The following is a 15,960-nucleotide window of genomic DNA, read 5'->3' on the forward strand; positions in this document are numbered from 1 at the left end:
GTAAGATCCATAGGTTCCCAAATATTTAGGAGGCACCTGCGGGCCTCGTTGGTACGGTTAAATAAATCACATGCATGTTACAACTAAACTGATATGTTCATCTCATCAATAGATTCATTTACCTTGAGCTGACGAGGTTTAATACGTAATGTTCATCCCAAACATCATCAACACTTTGTTACGAAACTGTTTGAAAGCACTATTCTTGGGGTGGGGACCCAACTGCACTGATCTAGAATTTTGCCTTTCACCGCATCCACAGTAAACCCCACATAGTTGCAATATGTAGATCAACCTCAGACATGGGCAAAGAAGAATGGGATGAGAGAGAAAACAGCCTGTAGGTATTGTCAGTTTGACCTGTTACTGCGCTGGGCATTAGCGTCTTTGAGTCCCAGTGAATATCTAAAGACAAGACAAGCACTTAGCATCTAATCAATACAGTGAATTACCTATCCTTTTCTACAGAACTAGAATACATTGAGAGTATTTCTTGTTTCCAAACCCTCTGTATTAAAGCAGATACTGGTAGCTCTGTAACACTGTAGCGTAAATTAAACCTTTGTAATGAACGCTATACCACCTTGAGCATAAACTCTCTCTCTCTATAATGAGATAGCCTGTAGCTAACTGAAATGTAATGACCATTCATTGGTACTATATATCTCACTTTGAATACCAATCAATTCCTTCCACAAACATCACCACTATTATATATGCGTTATGTACATCTTGAATATTCAGAGGCCTTTATGTAAAAAGAAAAATCCCTTCTGTTGGTTCGTGTTTCAGTTCCTGTAATGTGCAACAAAATATATAGTTATCTACTACTTCTAGAAAGTTCAGCTTTTATACTTTTTTTATCAAAGTTTGTTTTCCAAATATGGCAATATATTCTTGAATACTTCTCTGACTAAAAGAGGAAAAGTAAACTGTAAGGTATCTGCAAGAACTGGAATCAAGGTCCAGGCTGCAGCGACATGACAGACAACGTGAACCTTCCATGGAATCATGGGAATAGTAGTTTTGCATTCAGACACTGACACATATTGAGTCCCCTGTGTGTATAGTGTTATGCCAGGCACCTGTGACATTTTGTGACCTCCTTCAGTCTTTTCTTCCTTTGAAATCCATGGGTGCGAGCAAGTTTGAAATGTGACATTCATGCGTTTGCCAAGTGCTGCAAGTGGAGCCACAGATCATGACAAAGACAATTTCAAACCAGTTACTACTGAATGTATCACATCACCAGGTTATTTGCAGATAAACTGGTAAATAAAAAATAAATACACAAATAAACTCAGAGTACAGCACACATTATTACCAGCATATTTACTTATTCTAGACAGAAAAATCCTTCATCTTCATTTAGCCCTTTTGGGTGTAAAATTGACCCCCATATTATAATGTTTGACAGCTGTTTCCAATTCAAACAAATTCAACAATGAACACTATCAATGGTTTCCTAAAGGTGTGCAGCTACTGCATATCGATCATCATTCCACCTGATAATGCCAATGTTGTTAATGACCTGATATCTTAATTGGTGTTTAATGCTATCCACACATTGAAGTCCAGAATGACACTATAACATGTAAACAACAACCTATAAACAACATGTGGACTCTTTCAATTAATGAAATATCCGACATCAAATTATGTTATTAACTTGCATCTACGTATAGCAAAATTACATATATTGCAATCTTCAAAATAATAAAATCCTTTGTTGTATAGTTATGATCTTTTAGATTTATTAGGACTAAACATACCTTCAGTCCTGTCCTCACTAATATACTCTGCCAGAAATATGATTTACTGGCCTTTGTGGTCGAATGATACTTGAGTTTAAGACCCCTAAATAACACACATCAATTATTTTGACTATTTGGTCAGAAAACCTATTTTGTTTGGTCCCTAATGGAAGCATCTTTATTCTTATTACGTAAAAGATTTTCCCGATTTCTAAAATTAGGTTTGCCCCTTTCTACTATATGTTCCTTAAATCGACTTTTCAATCTAACAAATATTTCCTCAAATACAAGGATATACTCGTCATTGGAACAAAAGTTTATTTTAGTGCTTATAAACTATAAACTTGCCTGCATTGTGGATGGCAAGTTCGTGCCAAGTAGACCGAATTAGAAGTCGTTAAGTTCCTATAGAAGGATGTATTCCATGAATTATGCAGATGCTGATGTGTAAGTTGAGATATTGTATGCTGTAGAGCAGCTATTGACTCAGTAAACGTCAAACCCCAGGAACTGTTATTCAAAATTTCAATATGTACTACAAATCGTTCTTTGACGTTCCATAGGATAACTAGACCATCAATGTGCTTGATCCACATTTGAATATCAGGATGGAATTCATCCTGGGTCCTTCCTTACAGCTTAAAAAAAAATGGGAAAAAAAAATAAGTTGGACTCTTCCAGGAGAATTCGGTCTTTGGAACTGCTGGCGAGGGGGGCAATGAGGTTGGTGATTAGGTTACTTACATTGGTCCGAGGAGTCTGTCTGCAGGAGTTCCATTGATTTTGTTTTTTTTCCCTGTCTGCAGCTTGAAGAGCATGTGTTCCATGAAGGTGGTGTCGGGTCCATGAGTGTGGTGCACTTGATCCCTTTCTTGTAGGTCATCGCCAGTTCTCCGCCGGGTCTGTGGAGTTGGAACTGGTGTGCAATCCTGTATCCCTTCGGTATGGCTGTGGTGATGTCTGGAACCGATGCTGTTAAACCAGGTTTAGGTGAGGAAGAGGAGGGCTGGTCCCTAAGTGTCGATGAGGTCCCATATTTTGGTGATGTGTATACTGAGCGAGCGTGTGTTAAGGAGCATGCATGTAAGTTGTGGTGCTGTGTGTGGTGTGGTTTGTGTGTGTGTGGGTGGTGAGTGCAGGTTTGTGCGGCAGGTGAAGTGGCAGTGAGTGCAGACGAAAGGGCCTGCCGTGGAATGTGGTGCGGCGCCAGCAGCAGTTGTGGCAGGGTCCTGGGTTGAGCAGGTCGGGCACGGCTGTGGTGTAGCTGTGTGGGGGCGTGCAGTTGGATGAGTGCAGATGGGCTTGCAGGGGAAGGACAGAGAAGGCGGTGGGAGCAGCAAAAGGGTTACAGGGTGGAACGGTGTAAAAGAGGAGACTGAGAGGAGCGTGGAATGGAGATAAATTAAAAGTGGCGAAAACGAATAGAAGTGGAGTCAAATGGGGTAAAAAGGTTCAGGGTGGAATGAAGTAGGGACGATTCGAGAAAAAGAGTCAAATGGGCCAAAAGAGGCATAGGACCTAACAGAGGACAAAGTAATGACAAAAGGTGAGAGGATGAACGTAAAAGTAGATGGAGAGAGGAGTGTTAAGAGGCCATAGAGTCAAGAAGATGCCCCACAGGAGGATCAAACAGAAAAGCAGGCAAGAGCAGTAGTAACCAGCAGACAGAGCAGCAGCGGGGGCAAGGATCCGGTCAGAGGGCCAGGCTGCGCAGTTGAGAGCGTAGGTGAGAGCTGGGGCTCTATTTGCCTCACGGTTACACCAGCAGAGCCTCTTCTGCTGTATTTGGCATGGGTCAGCATTAACAATTCCTCTGTTAGTTATGAGCAATGAAACGGTTTCATTGACGGGCTAACATAACTGCTGCCCAATCGAATACAAAAGATAAACAAACATTGGCATAGCCAATAGGTCTCGCCTTTGGGACCTTATAAGTGTTTAGCCATGCAACAGTTGCATAACTAAATACTTATAAGGTCCCAAAAGCGAGGCCTATTGGCTATGCCAAGCGGCCGTGCGGCCGCAAAAGTGAAAGTGATCGCGGTAAAGAGCGGCGCGCGCGCGCCCGCGCACATGCACTGTAGCTCCAGGCTGGCCTGGTAGCACTTTTTGGAGCCCTCTCAATAAGTCTTGCCAGACCAGCGCATGCGCTGGGTCAGGCGAGACCTAAAAAAGGTGCAAATCCAAATCCCTTCTCTACTTACTGCTTTTTAATATTTCTGTGACAATACCCAAAGTTCACACTAGCTAGAACTAAAAAAGGGAAATTTCATTGCAACCCCAAATAAGACCCCATTACATTCCTACTAATGTTTGTCAAAGAGAGGTGGATCATGGCAGATACCCACAGAAGAGAAATTAGCAATGAAATGAAATGAAATGAAATATTATTTGTAATGCGCAGCTATGCCCAGTGGGCGTCAAGGCGCCTAAACCAAATGTGTAGCTGATAGCAGACAGAAACAGAGCCTACTGGTATGCCTTAACGAAGAGCCATGTTTTCAAGGACTTCCTAAAGAGGTCAAGGGAAGGAAGTCGCTTGATTTCAAGGGGGAGTGAATTCCACATAAGAGGTGCTAATATGGAAAAGGCTTTAGAGCCCCATCTAGCCTTCTTGGCTCTAGGGATTACCAGTTGGTATTGTTCACTGGAGCGTAAGTGTCTACTTGGAACATATCTGGTAAGTAATGAACCAAGAGCATCAGCTGAGCCTGCAGTTAGAGCCTTAAATGTAAGGCAAAGAAGTTTAAAAGTGATCCTTGACGGAATGGGGAGCCAATGGAGGTTCTTCCTCGCTACGGTCATTGATGACAACCAGGGCAAGGCAAGGGCGAACCGCGCTGCAGCGTTCTGTATGACCTGTAGACGCTGGAGCAGGCCCTTGTTAGCCCCGGCGTACACGGAGTTACAGTAATCAAGCCTTGAGCCAACAAGGGCAATCACCACCTGTTTCCGCGCCTGTGGGGACAGATAGTTCACAATCCTTTTTAGGGTCTTAATGACCCCCCAGCAGGTCGCCACCGTTCTATTCACCTGTAGCTCCATGGAGAGCTGTGTGTCGAAGATGACACCTAGGTTTCTAGCAGATTTGGTAGGTATAGGGCAGCTGCCTAAAGAGGGGGGCCACCAATCATCTGACCATATATCCTGGTCCTTGCCAAAGACCAGGACCTCTGTCTTGTCCCCATTCAACTTTAGGGAGTTGGAAACCATCCAATCTGCAACAAGTTGCATACAGGCCCTAAAGTTAGAGGCAGTTTTACTGACAGAGTGGGTTAGGGATACCATAATCTGCGTGTCGTCCGCATACGACACTACCTCCATCCCCTGAGATCTTACAAGTCTTGCAAGGGGGGCCACATAGATGTTAAACAGGGTCGGACTCAATGCCGACCCTTGTGGCACCCCACATTGCAACGACTTGACAGGGGAGAGGTATTCACCTAGCATGACACGTTGCTCTCGGTGTTGTAAAAAGGAGCTAATGAGACTGAGCGCTGATCCGACTACCCCTGCCTCCCTTAACCTAGATGTTAAAGTCAGGGGAGACAGGGTGTCGAAAGCTGCTGAAAGATCAAGCAGCACCAATACAGAAGTAAGACCCAAATCTACTTTTCTGCGGATGTTATCCATGACTTTTGTCAATGCAGACTCCGTGCTATGTAGCTTTCTAAAGCCGTGTTGGGACCCGTCCAAGAAGCCAGAAGCGTCGAGGAAGTTCGAAAGATGGAAGTTCAAGTGGGTCTCCAACATCTTAGCAGGGGCAGGCAGCAGAGAGATGGGTCTAAAATTTTTCAGCACTCCAGGGTCCAGGGTGGTCTTTTTCAAAAGCGGCTTCACGATGGCTCTCTTCCAAAGTGATGGAAAAATGCCCTGTTCCAAGGCTCCATTCATTACCTCAAGCATCGGAGGGAGAATGATTTCTCTGCAGTTTTTAAGCACCTTGAGGGGCAGTGGGTCAAGGGGAGATGAGGATTTAGTTTTATCCAGCAAACTATTGAGATCTTCTAGCGTAAGAGCCGGAAAGTGCGCAAGGGACTGAGAGGAATCTACATTCCAGGCCTCTAATCGTGTGATTTGCACGGAATCCTCCAGACTGAGTGAGTTCCTCTGCGTCTTTAGGGCTATGTAAATATCGTCTATCTTTGTATAGAAAAAATTCGATATATCATCGCATAGCTCCTGGGAGGCAACTACTGGATCAGGAATCTGAAGGGAGCAGAGGGAGTCTACAATTTTAAAAAGCTCTCTAGAAGATGTTAACGAACAGGTTAAGTTAGAAAAATAGTCCTGTTTTTCCTTAATGATTCGCTTTCTATACTCCCGTAATAGGCTCTTATAATCTTCTCTATCTTTTAAATCCCAGGATTTACGCCAGCCACGTTCCTTCTGTCTACATTTTTGTCTGAGCAACCGCAGATCGGCAGAGAACCAAGGGGCGGATGGCTTCTGTCTAGCTGCAGGTTTAAGGGAAGGAGGGGCTAGTGCATCAGCAGCTTTGATAATGGCATCAGTTAAATCCTGAGCCGAGTCATCAACCTTCTGTTTCGTTGAGATACTGATGTTACGGATAAAAGGAGCAAGTGTCTCCTTAGTAAAGTTTTTGAAGCTCCTTTTGAATTGTTTTTTACCGGTGTCAGCCGTGACATCAGGACCGGAAATGTCTAGGGACAGCGGGACTGCTAAATGATCAGACCATGTAATTGGTACCGGCAAACCAACTTTCAGTCTGGAATCGTTGGTAAAGATCCCGTCAAGGGTGTGCCCCGCCAGGTGAGTCGGATGAAGAACAAGTTGGACAAAATCACATGCCTCCAAGGAATTAATAAGAGAGGAGGTGTCTTTTGATGTAGAATCCTCTAAATGGAAATTGATGTCGCCCAAAATGGTAAAGTAAGGCCTACCAAAATAGGGTTCTAAAATTCTAAAAAGCTCTGGGCAGAAGTTGACTCTAGACCCAGGGGGTCTATAGAGTAATATGCCAGAAAAAGAACTCATCGGAGTGTGCGTAATACAAAAATAAAGCGCTTCAAAAGGATCTGTAGAAACTGAAACAGGTTTTATTGTGCAAGAGAGAGTAGATTTAAAAAGAATGGCTATGCCACCTCCTCTACAACGTTCTCTGTCTAATCTTAAAAAGGTGTATCCTTTAGGTATAGCCAAAAGCAGATCATGACCAGCGGACTCAGAGGCCCACGTTTCAGTGATGAAGACCCAGTCTGGATTCCTCAAACTGACGAAGTCATGAAATTCGATCCCATGTTTAATCAAGGAACGAGCATTAACCAAAAAACCCTGTTTGGGTTGACTAATGTGGCTAGTGGACTGAGGAGGGGTAGCACGAGTACCAGATTGAGTAGAACTGGTAAAACAGCTGTTGCAAGAGGGACATAGACGGGCCCAGCTCAGAACTTCAGGTCTAAGCCGGTGATGGCAACAAAGTGCACAAGGTCTCAAAGACAGAAGAGTATCATACAGATTCTCTAATAGAGGGGGAGAATGAACGTCGGGGGACCCAGGGTCCAGCCCGTCCTGCAGCGCGTCCTCAGCGCGGACGGGCGCAGACGGGCTGAACTCTGGCGTAACTCCGGCGTCAATCTGGCGTCCCCGCAGCGCGTATCCGCAGCGCGGATGCATGATTCTCTTAAGTATCCGCCTAGCGTCCTCCTGGCGACTAGAGCGCGATACCAGCCAATCAGCGTTAACGCTGAACCATCCCTATCCAAGATGGCGCTGAAAACGAACCTGCGCCGGGAAGCGGACCCGCCAAACAGCGGTGAGTGTCCCAATTTAAGTGCAAGTAGGGGCCAGGTACACTAAGCGCAAGTTAAAAACAGGGTATAACAAATAAAAATATTAAAATAAAAGACGGAAACAAGGCAGTGTTAAAAACGAGCAGCAGCTCGGTTCCTACAGTGCATTGACAACCTGCACAGATCAGCTATCAGCTATAGCATAGAATTACTCTAAATGGAACTAATTAACATAAATGATGGATAGTCTTGAAATTTGGTTGTAGACTAGCTCTTTCAACTAGCCAGTCTTTCGATCGGAATGGCTTCTAACAAAGGCCTAAATGGTTGCTCGTCTCACTGTCACTAATCGACCTAGTTGGTGCACATGTAGTTGGCTCCTCTAGTCCTCTCTCTCGCTCTGGATTTACTCCTGAATTGCTGGTGATCGCTAATTAACTACGCGACCAGATCCTTGACTGCGGGTCCATTCCACTTTGGGTAAGCTTCTAATAGTCATTTGATCGTTCGCAGTCATATCCCCACTGTACAGCCGGTAACGTTCTGCCCCCCTCTCTACCCCCTTTCTTAGGCTGCATACCGGTCCTCCCCCTGCATTGGTTGCTTTTCCCGCGAAGTTCCTTTTTACTTCGGTGAGTCCATCCAACCTTGCCGCCTCCGTTTCCTCTGTATTTTTACTTCCACTCCTCATTCTAACTATTCTCTTATCCTTCCCTTTTTCACAGCTTTCCGAGGGAGACATCCTCCCCGTGCCCACATTTATATTCACCTATTGCTGAACACTTAGCCCTCTCCCCATGCACAAGGTAGGCTCCTAGTCATTGCCTGTTCCACTTCTATCCTCTCCCTGCTTTTCCTTTCCTTTTTCCCGTCCCGCCTCCCATTCTCCCCTTTTCCCCGTTCCCCCCCCCCCCCCCCTCTTTCCTTTACACGTCTCGTCCCTCTTGGCATTGTCTTGCCCACACTCTCCCCTTTTCTTGTCTCCTGGCCGCTGCTCTGATTCGTTAATTATTTCTTTACAGAGCACTCCCAATTTAAGCAACCCAGGTCCTGATGATGATCCTTAAATTGGCAGGATCGAAACGCCGTTGACCATTACCCACCAGCCTAAACGTTCTTGGCGCACACAAACCTGGTTCATTTGAAAAAGAAAATTACCAATCTTACTATCGATGACATTGTTATATGGACCCTGTATTGTATATATTGCCTTCATGCGCCGGCTGTTGTGTTTTTTTTTTCACGTTGTCACTAGCGCCGTTGTTTCACTAGCACGAGCACTTTGTACACTTTTTCACTAGGGTTGCCAGAGTATTTCATACCCTGTTGTGCTCTTTTGATCTATCAAAATATATGACGCCGATTGGCGCTTTTGAAAAAATAACTTTGAGTTTCCTCTCTTTTGTTCCTTGTAATGTCTTGTACATACCTTTTTAAATAATTTCAGTATATCCTGCTGGGATATTGTCGCATTTACAAGTATTTACCCAATCTCAGTTGGGTCTATGGGTATAACTCCTGTGATTATTCTACTTCTCTTCAGATCGGCCGCCATTTTAGGTGAACACAGACAAAATGTACTTGAGGAATCTCAACCTTTACCTGCAGGATATATTTTCTACTCTTCAGTGGGCCTCTATACCTGCACAATGTCTCTTTTAAATTGAGGTTCTCTCAGCTTTTACAACATGATGCAGAATTCTTTTTACCTGTTTTACTTTTGTCTTGTATAAGGGCGGCCATTTTGTATTGCTAGTAATTTTCAGCATTTACCTTCATTTTTGCTACAGACGTGCTGGCAAATGCATCAATAAAGACTTTTGCGATTCCTTAATTGCGATTTTTAAGGAATCACAATTAAGGAATTGCAAAAGCCTATGCATGTAGGAATCGCTATAAAAATAGTGATTCCTACAAATTCCTTAATTGCGACTCGCAAATTGCGAGTCGCAATTAAGGAATGCCATCCCACTCATTCCTATGGGCCTCCAGGCCCATAGGAATGAATAGGAGATTGCATGAGCAATTTGCGAGTACCAGTAGGTACTCGCAAATTTCTCATGCAATTTCAAGGGTGCAAGGGTGTCAAAATGACACCCTATTGCACCCCTGAAATTGATCTGTGCACATATGTTGCACACACACATGCTCTAAGGGCATGTGTGTGCGCAACATGAAACTTCATGGTAATTTGCTCCCCCTATTAGCGAAATCGCTAATTTTTTCACTTTCAGGCATTGCATTTAAGGAATCTCAATTTGGGATTCCTTAAATGCAATCGCAATTTAAGGAATCGCAATTTAGAGATTCCTTAAATTGCGATTTTTGCATTTGGGATGATGCATCCCAAATGCAAAAATACCGGTCGCAAAGGGGCAGATTCTGAGAATCTGCCCGTTTGCGACCGGTTTTAACATTGATGGATGTGCCTGTATGTGAAAATTATTGGAACCTTTTATTATAAATTGGAGCGGCAGTATCTTATATAATTTCAGTCACATCACCTGACTCCTATGAGTTTTTAACACCTGTCTGTTTACAGAGGCGATAGCTTTTCTGAAAGACCATATCTTACGAATGCCAACAAGTTTGAATAGCGTATGTGGTACTTCCTGTGAGAAAGGTATATGAAGAAACTGCCCATACCAAAATTTGTTTTTGTGCCCAAGACTCATACTATTTCCCCTGCTTCCTCGGCACCACACTCTTCTCTCAACGCAGACCAAATGGCTGGAGTATCTTCCAATCGCAACTCCTCCTTCCAGTCTGTTTCTAACAAATCCTCTCCACCCACCTCTTCATCAAAACGTTTGAAACAGGACCCTCCTTTTCGTGACAAAACGTCATCTCCTATTTCTATGGAATTGCTCTTGGAGGAGATACGCGCGTTGCGCCCACTGGTGGAGGAAACTAATAATAAAATGTAATCTCTTGAAGAAAAGTGGTCTATTATGGAGAACAGAGTGTCTTCAATGGAAACACAGCTTTCGGAGGTAAAGGGAAACTCTCAGAGACTCTCATCTTTGGAGAAAACAGTTCTCGGCCTCCAGCAACATACCGAGGACTTAGAAAATAGGAATAGGAGAAATAATCTACGCATTTATGGTCTGCCGGAAGCTTTGGAAGGAGATGACCCTGTTTCTTTTTTTTCCTCCTTCCTTCCTAAATTATTGGATATGCCTTCTACTACTTCTCTCAGCATTCAAAGAGCACATAGACTTGGTCCCCGTCCTTCAGTCTCTGCATCTTCAGTGAAACCTCGAGGAGTCATCATCCTATTTTTGAAATTTACAGATTTACTCTCAGTTCTCTCCGCTGGCAGAGCTAAACGACAAATTACTTGGCTGGGGCAGAGGGTGTTTCTTTCTCAAGATGTTTCCAATGCTACAGCGAATAGGAGAAAAGAGTTCTTAAATCTACGTGCGCCCCTTCGAGTTCTTGGCGCCAGATATGGTCTGTTCCACCCATGCATCTTCAAGGTGACTTATCAAAACCAAATTTGGTCCTTTCAAGATCCTGCGGAACTTAAAAACTTCCTTCATATCCACAATACTACTGTTATGGATACTGCTAGCCCTCCAAATGGTTGATTATTTAACCTTTTTTTCTACAGGATTCCTGCAAGCTTCTTTATGCTTTCCGGATGTGTTTGTCTGGTTTTAGGATTGTTCCTGTCAATTCTGCTGGCTTTACAAGTTTCGACTGTCATTCTTAATAGGTTGTTTCATATTCATTGGCTGTTTTTCTTGTTTATATCTTTTTCAGTGTCTTGATTCTCTTTAGTATTTCTTTTTTCATCGTTCATTTGTGGTCTCATATTTTGTTTATCCATTCTCTCATATATGGTTCATGTTCCGTCATTTGTTTGTCAGTCATAAGATATCCTCTGTATTCATCCATTGTTAATTGCTTGTTTCTCTTATTTTCCTACAGGCTCGCCTATAAATTTTCAATTCATATAATTTGTTGCCTTTTTTCTTCTTCATCCCGTTGCGACTGGCCTTCCCAATTTCAGGCGTCTCGTCTTTTTATGTGTCGTTCCCGCCCCGTTGTATCTTTTTTGTTCCCTTCAGGTATGTTTTTTCAGTCATCCTTTTTGGATATGTACTGTCTCTTCTTTCATTTCCTTTCCCTTTTCACTCTTCTTCTCCTGTTTTCTTTCCTGTTTTTTACTAAATATATTCTTTTCCTTCCTATTTCTGTCTGATTTCTCCTTCATTCAATACTTCTCTCCTCTCCTATGCTCGTTTGTAACCTTCCATTTATACTGTTTATATTGTTGTTACACAATGTTAATTTTTTCCATTCAGAGTTATCACATGGAATGTAAAAGGGTTTCATAATCCCATAAAGAGGCAGAGAATTCTCTCTCATCTAGCCTCATATAAACCTGATTTAGTTTTGCTCCAAGAAACTCATTTATCTGGGGCTGAAACTCTCAAACTTAAGCGTAATTGGGTTGGTTCAGTATGGCTCTCTCCCACTGATACCAAAAAGAACGGGGTTGTTATACTTTGTCATAAAAAATTGAAATGCTCTGTTTTAATGCAAGATACTGATTCCGACGGTAGGTGGGTTCTAGTCAAATTATTAATTAATAATCTTCCTCTCACTGTGTTCAACATTTATGGCCCTACTCAACCTGACCCCATTTTTTGGCCTGCCATCACCGATACGTTTTTTCAACATAAAGACAAATTTTTTATATTAGGTGGTGACTGCAACCAAGTTATGGATCCCTTTATTGATCGCAAATCCCAAGTCCGTTTTATTCCCCATAGAACACATAAACAATTTCTCCATACTATTTCACAGACTCAACTAGTAGATGCCTGAAGGTTATGTAATCCTGATCAATCAGATTTTTCCTTCTTTTCCCCTCCTCATGGTTCCTTATCTTGGATTGATTACATTTTTCTTTCGAAGTCCTTGGCCCAAAACCTCATTTCTTCCTCGATTGAGCCCATTCTAATTTCAGATCATGCTCCAGTAATCGCTGACTTTGATTTACTCCCTCCCCGCCCTAAAGCATCTAGATGGAGATTCAATAACTATCTTTTACAAGATCCAAATTTCTCCTCCTCATTTATATCCTTTGCTGAAGAATTCTTTTCTATTAATGAAGATCCCTCTATATCTCCTGTCACGGTATGGGACAGTTTTAAAGCATCAGCCCTTAGGTTCATAATAGACTTTGTTTCTAAGAAAAAGAAACAGTCCTCCATCAAATATAAAGCCCTGTTGTCCTCCATTAAACACTTAGAACACTTGTTCTATACTTCTTCATCGGAATCTATCTTACAGGACCTTATACGCGCTAAGCTGGAATTTAATAAAATCTCAACTAATAATGCCTCCTTCACTTTACTTCGTAGCAGTGCTCGATACTATGGAGGTCGAAATAAAATTGGCTCTCTTCTTGCTAATTATTTGAAATGTAGGAAAGAAAAGACATTAATTGAATCCATTCACTCATCCGATGGCAAACTTCTTTTCAAAGACCAGGACATATCAGCCGAGTTTACTAAGTTCTATAGTGTCCTATATACCCCTGAGTCACCTCCATCAGACTCACTCATTGATGAATACCTTCATAACATTCCTCCTCCCCCATCTTCTGATCTTGATTTTACCTCCTTAGACACAGATCTTACATTACAGGAAATCTCCTCCTCCTTGAATTCTCTAAAGAAAAATAAATCTCCTGGTCCTGATGGCTGTAGAATTCTATCTTCATTTTTCTAGCTTATTATTACCAAAACTTTTTAATCTCTTCCAACATTTCTGTTCCACTGGGGCAGCAAATGGTACCTTTTTAGAAGCCTCAATTTGTCTGATTTATAAAGAGGGTAAAGACCCCAAATTTTGCAAAAATTATCGCCCCCATCTCATTAATAAATGTTGACTATAAAATCTATGCTAAACTTTTAGCTCTTCGACTAGAATCTTTTCTTCCTCATTTAATTGGTCCTGAGCAATGTGGTTTTGTTAAAGGAAGGCTAACCTCTGACAACTCACGTTTATTTTTCAATGTTCTCAATAAAGCTCCCTCTTTCTCTTTCCCTCTAGCGGTGATCTCCATTGATGCAGAAAAAGCATTTGCTAGAGTAGATTGGTCCTTTTTGTTTAAATCTCTCCGTTGGCATGGTTTTGGTACTAAATTCATTTCCCTTATTTCTCTCCTTTACTCTACCCCCTTTGCTTCTACTATCGTTAATGGGCAAATCTCACAACGCTTCTCACTTCATCGTGGAGTTAGACAAGGATGTCCATTATCTCCTCTTCTGTTTGTTCTCTCTCTTGAACCCTTTCTTTCTCGTATTCGTCAAAATCCTTCTATCTTTGGTTTTCCATATGGGGCTCATCATCTAAAATTATCGGCTTATGCTGATGATATTTTACTTTTTATCTCCAATCCAAATTCCTCTATTCCCTCATTATTACAGGAGATATCTGAATTCTCGGCGGTATCAGGTTATAAGATCAATTCCGACAAAACAGAAGTTTTACCTCTTACCAAATGTTGTCTCAAGCAGCAGTTTGAATCTACGGGCTTTCATTGGAACAGTTCTAAAATTAAATATCTTGGCATTTGGTTTTCGAATTCTATTACCAACTCAGTGAAAATAAACTTAGATGTAGCTTTGGACCGTATCTCAAAACTCTTAATTTCCTGGAACCCTCTCTTTCTCTCCTGGTGGGGTAGACTCGATTCCATTAAGATGATGATTACTCCTATCCTATTATACTATTTCTCTATGATTCCACTACATATCCCTGCTTCTTTCTTTAAAAAGATTGACTCTCCTCTCTAAATTCCTATGGAAAAATAAAAAATCTAGAATTTCTTTAACTCATCTTAGGAAACCGAAATTTGTAGGTGGAGTCAATTTTCCAGATTTTTGTTTATACCACAAAGCTTTTAGTTTAAAACAAGCTTCCTTTTGGCTTCTCACGGAATCCTCTCCTTTTACTCCTTTATGGGTTAAAATTGAGCGTTGTTTGCTTACCCCTTTCTCCACCAAGGAAGTTCTTTCTTTTACTGCTAAAAATGCTCTCACATCCCTTCCTTTGTTTAAGCGCACTTGTTCCCTGTTAAAATGACATACTCAACCAAAAATAATATCTAGAAACACTTTCTTGTGTTCTCCTCTGTGGCATAATCATCTTATAACTATTAATAATAGACCTTTATACTGGTCCTCATGGAGGACAAAAGGCATCACCTGGGTTAAAGATCTGTTTGATGGTACTTCTCCTTATTCTTTTCCTGTTTTTCAATATACATTTAAATGTCCTCATTCTTTTTTATATAAATTTTCCATCCTTATGGAATTACTTCTTAGTATTTTTTATTCCCTTCCCTCCGAAGATCCGTCAATCACACAGGACTTATTACTAAAAATTTTAACATCAACTCCGAAAGCCTCCTTAATTTATAAATTTTTCTTTACCACAAACCCTGATCGTGATAAATCTAAGATTGAACTAGCCTGGGAATCTGATTTTGGATCCCAATGGAGCATTGAGGTATGGAACAAGTTATGGGCTAAATCGTTAAAGATTTCTAGATCTGCTTCCACCACTCAATCCATATTCTACTTATATCACAGATTATATTTCACTCCCACAGCAAATTTTTCACACATTACTAATAAGAAATGCTGGTCCTGTGATTCTCCTTCAGCAGATCTTTCACATCTTCTATTCTCATATCCCCCTGTAATTTCTTTTTGGAACCAAATTTGGACCCGTTTATCTACCATTTTTCAGATCCATACTCCCATGTCCAATACCCTTCTTTTTCTAGGTAGTCTCTCACAATCCATTTCCTTGCCTTCTCCCAGCAAACGATTATTTGATCTTATGTTGTCTTTAGCATTTCAACAAATTACGATGAACTGGAAATGTTTGACCAAACTCTCACTTAAGTCATGGTGGAATACTGTATGCCAATATCACAGATTAAATGTTGCTTATGCTTCCCAATGTAATGCTCATGTGAATAGAGATGTCTTTTGGTTGCCATTAACTAATTATTTGAATGCAAGTTCTATAAATACAGTTTATCTTCATAAAGTTTCTATATGTCGCTCAGAAAATTTCCAACCCCCTTGAATTCCCTCCTCTTCTTCTACTTTTTTAGATAGTATTTTTACTCATCAGTTCATTTTTTCTTATATTATGTATTCTTTTAGGAGCATAATGTTATCATAATCATTTAGTATCTACGAATATATTTAGTCCTCCCTACTTTCCCTTTCCCTTTTCTTTCCTCCCCCCTTTTTTCTTTTTCCCCTAAACATTTTAAAAATGCTTTCTATTGTGATTTTGTCTACCTATTTTATCTTACTTACAAGTTATGTTTTATATTCTGCTATTGTCTCTTATGTTACAATAAAGCATATTAAACTAAAAAAAAAGACCAATGGATAAAGCCCACTGACAATTAT

General features: G+C 41.4%; 1 protein-coding gene across 3 annotated transcripts in view; it reads left to right on the top strand.

Moving 5' to 3' along the window:
* LOC146857151 (uncharacterized) overlaps positions 1-15,960 on the top strand; it is a 70,227-nt gene that overhangs the window by 19,415 nt on the left and 34,852 nt on the right. For 2 of the 3 annotated variants that reach the window (XM_085647628.1, XM_085647629.1), the window contains exon 2: positions 11,441-11,580. The exons of the other annotated variant lie outside the window; for it this stretch is intronic. The gene's annotated coding sequence lies outside the window, so the exon portion shown is untranslated. The remainder of the gene's footprint in view (positions 1-11,440; positions 11,581-15,960) is intronic. 3 annotated transcript variants of the gene reach the window in all.

The sequence above is a fragment of the Triturus cristatus genome, chromosome 3_2, assembly GCF_964204655.1.
Source record: "Triturus cristatus chromosome 3_2, aTriCri1.1, whole genome shotgun sequence".
NCBI classification, from domain to species: domain Eukaryota; kingdom Metazoa; phylum Chordata; class Amphibia; order Caudata; family Salamandridae; genus Triturus; species Triturus cristatus.